The sequence below is a fragment of the Leptidea sinapis genome, chromosome 34, assembly GCF_905404315.1.
Source record: "Leptidea sinapis chromosome 34, ilLepSina1.1, whole genome shotgun sequence".
In the NCBI taxonomy this organism is placed as follows: Eukaryota; Metazoa; Arthropoda; class Insecta; order Lepidoptera; family Pieridae; genus Leptidea; species Leptidea sinapis.
The window spans coordinates 5,774,356-5,783,614 of record NC_066298.1 but is presented as its reverse complement, the minus strand read 5'-3'; positions in this window follow the sequence as shown (position 1 = coordinate 5,783,614).

Below are 9,259 nucleotides of genomic sequence, written 5' to 3'. Positions count from 1 at the left end.
ATCACAATGGCTCTTCGGGTGAACATTTGGGAATAACAAAAACTCTCAAGAGATTTAAAGAACGATTTTACTGGTTGCACTGCCGTGGTGATGTGGAAGATTGGTGCCGTAAATGGAAGAGTTTCAGTTTGCAATTTCAAGAAGTTTGCAAGATTATGGGAATCCATAGTCACATGGAAAATGTATGCATCAATATCCTAACTTACGCTGATGATATGCTGCTGAGTCCGTCGATCAAAGCGATTACGTAAATTAATATCAATAAGTGAAAATTATGCTAACAGTCATGGATTGAAATACTATTGCCCTGTACTTTCCCCGGGGCGTAAAAAGAATAGGGGAGTCCCAGGCCCATGGGTGTCGTAAGAGGCGACTAAGGGCTTTTTAGAGGTGGGAGAGTCACCCTGCCGTCTTATGACGTCAGCACAATCGGGCCAGACTCGTCCGGGTTAATTACCACACTCGCACAGAATACCGGCGTTAAGTAGCGGTATGTTTCGTTTCCTAGTGCCGCTATGTTTCGTATAGGTTAGTGTCGAGGACCGGAGGCCATTTCCCCGCGGCTCCCGGATGTGGATAGCCACATGCCGTCCTTATTAGATCTTCTGCTGACTACACATCCCGATGGTTACCAGGTATTTGTCGACGCCCCTCTCGGAACGTCCGACCATTGCCTGGTCAGGAGTGTAGTGCCTATCCGACGCCAACGTCGCAGACCACCAGCGACCCGCTGCGTTTGGCACTACAAGTCAGCAGATTGGGATAGGTTGCGTTCCATTTTTGAATCCTACCCTTGGGGCAGGGTTTGATTCCCTTCGGATGATTCTAGTGCCTGCGCCGTTGCAGTAGCCGATGTGATACTGCAGGGCATGGATATTTTTATACCAAGCTCTGTAGTACCGATCGGTGGCAGATCACAGCCCTGGTTCGATGCGTCAGTTAAAGCAGCATCTGACTGCAAAAAACAGGCGTATCGAACTTGGGTTGCGGCGCTGGGCCCAAGGGATCCGAACTGCAAAGTTCTCAAGAGGAAATATAACCGTGCCTCCAGATTTTTTAAGCGGCAAATCGCCCGTGCGAAATCGAAGCACGTCGTCAAAATCGGCGAGCAGCCTTCCAGTTACCCGACCGGAACACGCAAGTTCTGGTCGTTGTCGAAACCTGCTCTTGGTAACTTTAACCAGCCATCCCTGCTGCCGTTGCACATGAGGAATGACAACCTGGCCTATACGGCAAAAGAGAAAGCCGATCTCCTGTGCGCTCTTTTTGCCTCGAACTCGATTCTTGACGACAACGGAAAAACACCGCCGACCATACCGCGGTGTCAGAGCTCTATGCCTGAAGTACAGTTCAGACAGAAAACTGTTAGGCGAGCTCTGTTTACGTTGGACGTCAGGAAGTCGAGCGGGCCGGATGGCATTTCTCCAATCGTGCTTAGAACGTGTGCCCCTGAGTTGACGCCGGTGCTAACGCGTTTATTCCGGCACTCTTATTCAAAAGGCGTAGTCCCTGACTCATGGAAGTCAGCCCTTGTCCATCCGATCCAAAAAAAAGGAGTCAGTTCGGATCCAGCAAACTACAGGCCTATTGCTATTACCTCCCTGCTCTCCAAAATCATGGAGAGCATAATCAACCGCTAGCTCTTGGTATACCTAGAGGGTCATCAGTTGATCAACGACCGACAGTACGGCTTTCGCCATGGTCGGTCGGCAGGTGATCTTCTGGTATACCTAACACATAGATGGGCGGCGGCTATTTAAGCAAGGCTTTATTAAAGCAAGGGGGAAGGCCTGGCAGTTAGCCTGGATATAGCGAAGGCCTTTGATGGTGTATGGCACAAGGCGCTCCTCACTTCCATTATTTAGGCTTCCCGAGAGCTTGTGCAAGTGGACCTCCAGCTTCCTCACTGGGCGTAGCATACAGGTCGCTGTCGAATATTGCTCGAACCCGAAGCCCGTGAATGCTGGAGTGCCCCAAGGCTGTGTGCTATCTCCCACGCTGTTTCTTCTGCGATATGTTGGACACCTCCAACATACATTGCTATGCAGACGACAGCACTGGTGATGCCGTATACACGGGCCATGCAGGTCTCTCTCGGGAAATCGTCGACCAGTGCCGGGAGAAACTTGTACCTTCTATCGAGTCCTCTCTTGAGAAGGTCGCGGAATGGGGTAAATTGAACCTTGTCCAATTTAACCCCCAGAAGACTCAAGTTTGCGCGTTTACCTCTAAAAAAAGCCCATTTGTCGTATCACCGCTCTTCAAGAACCCTTCCCTTAAAGCCTCGCCTAGAATCGGAATACTGGGTCTCGAAATCTCGAGCGATTGCCAATTCCGTGGCCATCTGGAGGGCAAAGCCAATTGGTTCGAAGAAGCTGGGCGTCATCAATAGAGCACGGCAATACTTCAAGCCGGCCCACATTCTAGCGCTCTACAAAGCGTATTGCTGGCATCTCTGGTCTGGCGCACCCCAGTATCTGCTCGATCCATTTGACCGCGTACAACGTAGAGCAGCTCAAATTGTCGGGGACTCAGTGCTCTGTGAACGGCTGGATCACTTGGCGTTGCGTAGAGACGTCACTTCATTGCGTGTTTCTCCCTCGTTCTACAAAGCTGTGGAATGAGCTTCCTTGTGCGGTGTTTCCGGGACGATACGACATACGTACCTTCAAGAAAAGCGCGTACACCTTCCTTAAAGGCCGGCAACGATCTTGTGATCTCTGGTGTTGCAAGAGAATGTGGGCGGCGGTGATCACTTAACATCAGGTGACCCGTACGCTCGTTTGTCCTCCTATTCCATAAAAAAAACTATGTTAATAAAACCGTATTGATGGTATTTAGATCTCGAAAGTGACCAGAAAATATTCCTCAGGTATATCTGAATGATGATAATTTTAGAAACAGTTAAAATATTTAGGTCCTATCTGAATAGAATATCTGAAAGAAGACTGCAATATTGAGACGGAGCGCAGGGCGGTCTCGATACGTAGCAATATCAAATATGATAGCACGAAAGGTTGCAATGCAGTGAGCAAAGAGGTGAAAACAACTCTGCTTAAAACTTATTGCCTGTGTATGTACACCTGCCAACTGTGGTTAATTATGCAAACAAGACCTTAAGTTCACTAAGAGTCCAATATTAATAATTATTCTTATCGAGCTATTATGAAACTTCCCAGACATTGCAGTGCTACAAATATGTTGGCGAGGGCGAGGGTACCCGACTTCACCACAATAATTCGCACAAGAATTGCAACTTTTTGGGACCGAATGGGGCTCCAACAACGAAATTCTGATGACTGTCTCTAACAATGTGAATAATAATACAAAAGATGCATAGAGGTCCATAGTGTCAAAAATAGAAAATGATTTTTTCAAAATATAAGTAATTGTATGTCATTTAATTATTTGTTTTAGAATTCGTTATTTGTATTAATTTCATTGTAATTTTAATTTTTAATATTACCTTTATTTTAACCGTGTTGGTTATGCCTGAAATAAATGAATACTATGATTACAAGAACTACGCGATATCATCCATACTCGGACAAGATGGTGGAGATGTCACACGTTGGAGCAACTGCCAAAGGAAGTGGACAGTCATCAGGATAACTGGGGTGAGTACATTCCACTGTTTCTCATGTCGTATAGAGCCACAATACACGACACGACTACGGTGACTCCTGCGTACGCCAATTTTGGAAGGGAATTAAGATTGCCAGCTGATTTACTCTCAGGCTGTCCACCTCCGCTCCACCACCACCACCACCCACTCCGAAGAGTGTAACTACTACGACTATGTGGATGAGTTACTGAATAAGCTGATTGACATCTACGAGCAAATTAGAGTGACTGGGCTTAAGGCAAGTGAACGGGTGAAAACCCGCTACGATCGAAGAGCTAATGCTCCTAGTTTTGAAGATGGAACCCTGGTTTGGTTACACAATCCCGTAAGACGAAAGGGGAAGTCTCCGTAGCTTCAACCAAGTTGGGAGGGACCATACAAAGTAATGACAAGGATAAATTGTGTGACTCTCAGGATCCAGCGTACCCCTCGAAGTCCCTCAAAAATTGTACATGTCGATTGGGTGGATAAGTACTACGGAAGCAACGACGATCGGGACGATCATGTCTTGACGTTGATGATGATAAGAGTTGTCGAACTTTATCTGCATAGCAATGCATGTTGGACGTTCACGGGCTTCGGGTTCGAGCAATAATCGTCGACAACGACCTGTATGATGCGCCTGTGCATAAGGTCTCGGGAAGCCCAAATGATGGAAGTTTTGAGAGGAGTGCCATACACGATCAAAGGCCTTCGCTATATCCAGGCTAACTGCCAGGCCTTCCCCCTTGCTTTCAATAGCCGCCGCCCATCTATGTGTTAGGTATACCAGAAGATCACCTGCTGACCGACCATGGTGAAAGCCATACTGTCGGTCGATGATCAACTGGTGACCCTCTAGGTATACCAACAGCTGGCGGTTAATTATGCTCTCCATGATTTTGGTGAGCAGGGAGGTAATAGCAATAGGCCTACAGGCCTATTATATTACCGACAAACTACAGTTTGCCGGATCTGTACTGTCTCCTTTTTTTTGATCGGATGGACAAGGGCTGACTTCGATGAGTTAGCACCGGCGTCAACTCAGGGGCACACGTTCTAAGCACGATTGGAGAAATGCCATCCGGCCCGCTCGACTTTCTGATGTCCAACGAAAACAGAGCTCTCCGAACGGTTTTCTGTCTGAACTGTACTTCAGCTGTAACACTGTGGGATGGTCGGCGGTGTTTTTTCGTTTTCGTCAAGAGTCGAGTTGGAGGCGAAAAGAGCGCACAGTTGATCGGCTTTCTCTTTTTCCGAATGGGCCAGGGTGTCATTCCTCATGTGCAACGGCGGCAGGGACGACTGGCTGAAGTAACCAAGAGCAGGTTTCGACAACGACCAAAACTTGCGTGTTCCAGTTGGGTAACTGGAAAGCTGCCCGCCGATTTTGACAACGTGCTTCGATTTTGCACGTGCGATTTGCCGCATAAAGAATCTGGAGGCGCGGTTATATTTCCTGTTTAGAACTTTGCAGTTCGGATCCTTTGAGCCCAGCGCCGCAACCCAAGTTTGATACGTATGTTTTTTGCAGTCAGATGCTGCTTTGACTGATGCATCGAACCAGGGTTGTGATCTGCCACCGATCGGTACTTCAGAGCTTGGTACAAAAATATCCATGCCCTGCAGTATCACATCTGCTACTGCAACGCCGCAGGCACTGGGATCATCCGAAGGGAAACAAACCTTGCCCCAAGGGTAGGATGCAAAAATGGAACGCATCATATCCCAATCTACTGACTTGTAGTGACAAACGTGGCGGGTCGCTCGTGGTCTGCGACGTTGGCGTTGGATAGGCGCTACACTCCTGACCAGGCAATGGTCGGACGTTCCGAGCGGGTTCCGTAAACAGAGACTTGGTAACTATCGGGATGTGTAGTCAGCAGAAGATCCAATAAGGCTGTCCAGATCCGGGAGTCGCGTTGGCGACTCAACCAATTAGGACAGACCATACGCCAATGCAAAACTATGCACAGATCGCGTAGTCTGAGGTACGTGATCCAAGCCTTTCGGAATTGTGCCCGTTGAAATCACCCAAGACTACGATTTCAGCGGAGGGGATCTGTGCAAGCACGTCATCAAATGCCGCTCGAACGCAGCCCATGAGGAGATCCGTTTCTGCGTTACCACTATGGGACCTGTAGACACACGCATAGATCCGTACGCGGTCCTCTAAATCTACGCGGAGCCAGAGAGTAGACAGGTCCCAACCCTCAAAATTGCCGAGACGGCGACAGCAGATATCTTCCCTAACGTACACACATACCCCGGGCATGAGGCCAAAAATTATGCTCAATTTTGTACACGGGGTACGTTAAATATGACGTATCGCTAGGTGGAGATATCTGCGTCTCCGTATGGAAACACAAGACCGGCTGCGCCATCTCAAGGTGGTGGAAGTTCACATTCAGCGTGGAGCGGGGTGCCGTACTGTTGCTGCCCTGTTTGTCCTGTAAAATGCGCGGTACTGTGCCTTCCCCAGAATAAGAGGGGCAGCCCGAGCGCGAATGCTCGGGGAGGGATTCTTCTGGTAGAGCTGGTACCCTCCTGGGATAATATCTTATTTAGGACCGCTCTCATATTTGTTGGGGGGGAAGGGATGGCCTCCGAACCTCGATACTAACCTATCGAAACATAGCGGCACTAGGCCACGCTACTTCACGCCGGTATTCTGTACGAGTGTGGTAAATAGCCCGGACGAGTCTGGCCCGATTGTGCTGACGTCATAAGACGGCAGCGTGACTCTCCCACTTTTAAAAAGCCCTTAGTCGCCTCATACCATACCCTTGGGCCTAGGAATCTCCTTTTCTTTTTACGCCCCGGAGAAGCACAGGGCAGTTCAGGCTCGAAAGTGAAAAGGAAAAGAAGGAAGAGAAGAAGTAGTGAAAAGTAGAAAGTGATTCAGTGAGGATAAGTTAGAAGAAAATGAGTGTTCGGTGCGGTGTGATCTGCTAAAGGCACCGTCATGTGAAGAGATACAGACCGGCGAAGTGCAAGTTCGTGGAAATGGACGCAAATAAAGGCTTGTTCCTTTAAATTGTGACCCTGACCCACATTTGTGACTATATTATTATATGAATCACACAAAAATACGTGTTGTTTCATTCCATTCATTGGTATTTATTATGGACACGGTCTTCGCGTGACATTTTATTCTCGAATACGTCCGCACCCATAGCGAAACAGCGCAACTGTCTTTGTTGTAAATTGTAATCCGCCGGCTAAACGGATGTAATCTACACTCTCCACCGCGGATCGAATCACGCGTACACAATCCAAGGACGATGAAGGTCATATTAATGGCATACCTGGATGGCATCAAGCAAGGTCACCCCTGATGGGACCCTGGATTACATCCGTCTAGAAAACGCTTTATGCTTGTGTCAAATTTATAATATTTATGATATGTCTAACTTTTGAAACGCTGATTTTGTAGAGAAATGAAAAGCTACTTTTTTTTGTAAGACCCATACTTAAATATTGTCATCACCCGTAGCAAATTTAAAGTTGAAAACAAACAATTACAAAATATTTAAACGCTCTGAATGCATACCATAATATATCAATTCCAAACAAATATTATTTTAAACCTCCCAGTTAACTAATTAACTAATTACAGAGCATTAGACCCTCAAAGATGATTATTTCACGATACCACGCGGCTTACGTTCACTTTTCATGCATACAATTTTTTCATAATATGAAACATGCTATGCTTCTAAATTACACGGAATCGAAGCTATTTCATATTATGTATACACATACCTATGTATCATGCTGAGGTATTTTTTTTTTTTTTTTTTTTTTATTTTTATTTATTTATATAAGGAACAAACAGTTTCATACAACTATCTTAATAACTATGAGTTAATATTAACCTTTAGTTCCCTGTGTTATATACAGGTTATGGCGCATTTATATACATAAAGTTTTTACGTGTAAGAAGGTGAATTTTATAAAGTATATAAAATATGTATAGATACTATAATATCTTAAAGGAAAGTATGTTACTTATTTAAATTTATTACTTATGTTTTTGATTTTAAGGTATCTTTTTAATTTATTTATGGAGTTACAAAATATATCAATATGATTAAAGGAGTTATTATAAAGCCGACAGGCACGTCTTATGAAACTATTGTGGGTAAAACAAGTTCTACTAATCGGAATTGAGAATAAATGTTTTTCTCTACTGTTGCGTTCACACATACGAGGTATCCTAAATGTAATCTTCTGTAATAACGCAGGGGCGTCAATAACATAACTTATGATTTTATATAATATGGTTATATCGAATTTGTCACGACGGTATGATAGAGATTCTATTTTATGTTTGTCTAATGATAATTGGTAATTAATGAATTCATCATGTCCAGTTCTAAATTCTAGAGCCTTAATAAACTTTTTTTGAATTCTTTCTAAACGATCAACGTGAATTTGATAAAAAGGTTTCCAAACTACACATGCAAATTCCAAGTGGCTTCGTACAAAACTATTAAATAAAATTTTATAAGTTAAAGGATCCTTAAATGGTTTTCCAGCTCGTAAAATGAAACCAAGTTGTTTATATCCTTTATTTACGATTTTATCAATATGATTAACATATGTGAGTTTCGAGTCTAAAATTACGCCTAGATCCCTAACTTCAGTGACTCTTGTGAGTTCTTTACCACGAAGATTATAATTGTAAAATATTGGATTGCGTTTTCTTGTAAATGTAATAATATGACATTTTTCTGTATTTAAAAATAAATTAATGTTTGTGCAATTAATTTCAAAAGTATTTATATCACTTTGTAGTGCAATGCAATCATCTATAGTACGTATTACTTTATATATTTTGGTATCATCTGCATATAATATTGAGTTAGATTTCTTTAGAATCTCAGAAATATTGTTAATATACAAAATAAATAATAGAGGGCCCAAATGCGATCCTTGTGGAACACCAGAACTTATTGATTTAAAATCAGAAACGAAACCACTAGTTACAACAGCCTGACTCCTTTTAGTGATGTATGACTTTATCCATCTAAAAAGATCACCATGTATACCGAGTTGCCAGAGCTTCATCAATAGAGTATCATGACAAATTTTGTCAAATGCTTTGGCAAAATCGGTATACACAGCATCCACCTGGTATCCCTTGTCCATAGCATCTAACAAAAATTCATTAAACACCAAAAGATTACTATCAACACTTCTACCTTTAAAGAATCCATGTTGATTTGGGCAAATATGTTGACGGACAGCTACAGATAATTGGTTCGTTACTATTTTTTCAAATATTTTTCCAAATTGACATAATTTAGATATTGGCCTATACTTTTCTATATCCATGCTAACAGAACCTTTCGGTACAGGGGTTATATACACTTGTTTCCAAAGGTTCGGCATACATCCTTCATCAATAGACTGCTTATATATTAAGAAAATAGGAAGTGCTAATGATCTAGCACAATTTTGTATAAATAATGGATGAATGCCATCTGGACCGGCTCCTTTATTAGTATTAACTGATTGAAGATATTTTAGAACCATATCCATACTTAAACTGACTGTACTAATTTCTACTATTGCTGAGGGATTTATTTCATTGTCATTATAGTGGCGTGGATGATCTTTAGGTTTTTCAAAGACTGATTGAAAGTGTTC